The sequence below is a fragment of the Diceros bicornis genome, chromosome 6 (genome assembly GCF_020826845.1).
Source record: "Diceros bicornis minor isolate mBicDic1 chromosome 6, mDicBic1.mat.cur, whole genome shotgun sequence".
NCBI classification, from domain to species: domain Eukaryota; kingdom Metazoa; phylum Chordata; class Mammalia; order Perissodactyla; family Rhinocerotidae; genus Diceros; species Diceros bicornis.
In genome coordinates, this window is record NC_080745.1 from 60,658,773 (window position 1) to 60,661,263 (window position 2,491).

A 2,491-nucleotide genomic window follows, 5' to 3' on the forward strand; every position below is an offset into this window, starting at 1 on the left:
AAAATACTAGCAAATTGCATACAACAATACGTTAAAAAGATTATACACCATGATCAAGTGGGATTTATTTCAGGTATGCAGGGATTGTTGAACATTCACAAATCAATCAATGTAGTACACCACATTAATAAAATGAAGAATAAAAATCACATGATCATCTCAATAGATGCAGAGAAAGCATTTGACGAGATACAGCATCCCTTTATGATAAAAACTCTGAATAAAATGGGTATAGAAGTAAAGTACCTCAACATAATAAAGACCATATATGACAGACCCACAGCTAATATCATCCTCAATGGTGAAAAACTGAAAGCTATCCCTCTAAGAACAGGAACCACACAAGGATGCCCACTGTCACCACTCCTATTTAACATAGTACTGGAAGTCCTAGCCAGAGCAATCAGGCAAGAAAAAGAAACAAAAAGGATCCAAATTGGAAAAGAAGAAGTGAAATTGTCTCTATTTGCAGACGATATGATTTTATATATAGAAAACCCTAAAGAATCCACAGAAAACTTTTAGAAGTAATAAACGAATATGGTAAAGTTGCAGGATACAAAATCAACATACAAAAATCAGTTGCATTTCTATACACTAACAACGAAGTTGCAGAAAGAGAAATTAAGAATACCATCCCATTTACAATTGCAACAAATAGAATAAAATACCTAGGAATAAGCTTAACCAGAGAGGTGAAAGATCTGTACACCGAAAACTATAAATCATTGCTGAAAGATATTGAAGAAGACACAAAGAAATGGAAAGATATTCCATGCTCTTGGATTGGAAGAATTAACATAGTTAAGATGTCCATACTTCCTAAAGCAATCTATAGATTCAATGCATTCCCTATCAAAGTTCCAACAACATTTTTCACAGAAATAGAACAAAGAATCCTAAAATTTATATGGAACAACAAAAGACCCCGAATTGCTATAGGAATCCTGAGAAAAATAACAAAGATGGAGGTATCACACTCCCCGATTTCAAAATATACTACATAGCTATAGTAACCAAAACAGCATGGTACTGGCACAAAAACAGACACAGAGATCAATGGAATAGAATCAAAAGCCCAGAAATAAACCCACACATCTATGGACAGCTAATCTTCGACAAAGGAGCCAAGAACATACAATGGAGATAGAAAGTCTCTTCAACAAATGGTGTTGGGAAAACTGGATAGCCACATGCAAAAGAATGAAAGTAGACCCTTACCTTACACCATACACAAAAATTAACTCCAAATGGATTAAAGATTTGAATGTAAGACCTGAAACTATGAAACTTCTAGAAGAAAACATAGGCAGTACGCTCTTCAACATCAGTCTTAGCAACATATTTTCAAGCACCATGTCTGACCAGGCAAGAGAAAAAATAGAAAAAATAAACAAATGGGACTACATCAAACTAAAAGCTTCTGCACAGCAAAGGAAACCATCAACAAAACGAAAAGACTACCCAACAATTGGGAGAAGATATTTGCAAACCATACATCTGATAAGTTGTTAATCTCCAAAATATATAAAGAGCTCATGCATCTCAACAGCAAAAAAACTACCAACCCAATTAAAAAATGGGCAAAAGACCTGAACAGACATTTCTCCAAAGAAGATAAACAGATGGCCAACAGAAACATGAAAAGATGTTCAAAATCATTAACTATCAGGGAAATGTAAATCAAAACTACAATGAGATATCACCTCACGCCTGTCAGAATGGCTATAATTAACAAGACAGGAAACAACATGTGTTGGAGAGGATGTGGAGAGAAGGGAACTCTCATACACTGCTGGTGGGAGTGCAAACTGGTGCAGCCACTATGGAAAACAGTATGGAGATCCTTCAAAAACTCAAAGATAGAACTACCATATGATTCAGCTATTCCACTGCTGGGTATTTATCCAAAGAACTTGAAAACACCAATGCATAAAGATTCATGCACCCTTGTGTTCATTGCAGCCTTATTCACAATAGCCAAAACTTGCAAGCAACCTAAGTGCCCATCAAGGGACGAATGGATAAAGAAGATTTGGTATATATACACAATGGAATACTACTCAGCCATAAGAAACGATGAAATCCAGCCATTTGTGACAACATGGATGGACATTGTGGGTATTATGCAAAGTGAAATAAGTCAAGGGAGAAGGTCAAATACCGTATGATTTCCCTCATTAAGTAGTAGATCATAACAACAACATATAGAGACAGAGGTTAGATTGGTGGCTACCAGAGGGCAAGTGGAGAAGGAGGAGGGCAAAGGGGATAATTCGGCACATGTGTGTGGTGATGGGTTGTAATTTGTATTTGGGTGGTGAACATGATGTAATCTATGCAGAAATAGAAGTATAATGATGTACACCTGCAATTTATACAATGTTATAAACCAATGTTACTGCAATAAACAAACAAACAAACAAACAAATAAATAAATAAAGAGAAATTCTATGACCCCGAGAGTAGACACTAGCAAGTTTAACAAATC

General features: G+C 35.7%; 1 pseudogene; it reads left to right on the plus strand.

Moving 5' to 3' along the window:
• Nucleotides 1-2,491, plus strand: part of LOC131407284 (cytochrome P450 2C9-like) — a 556,896-nt pseudogene that overhangs the window by 120,601 nt on the left and 433,804 nt on the right.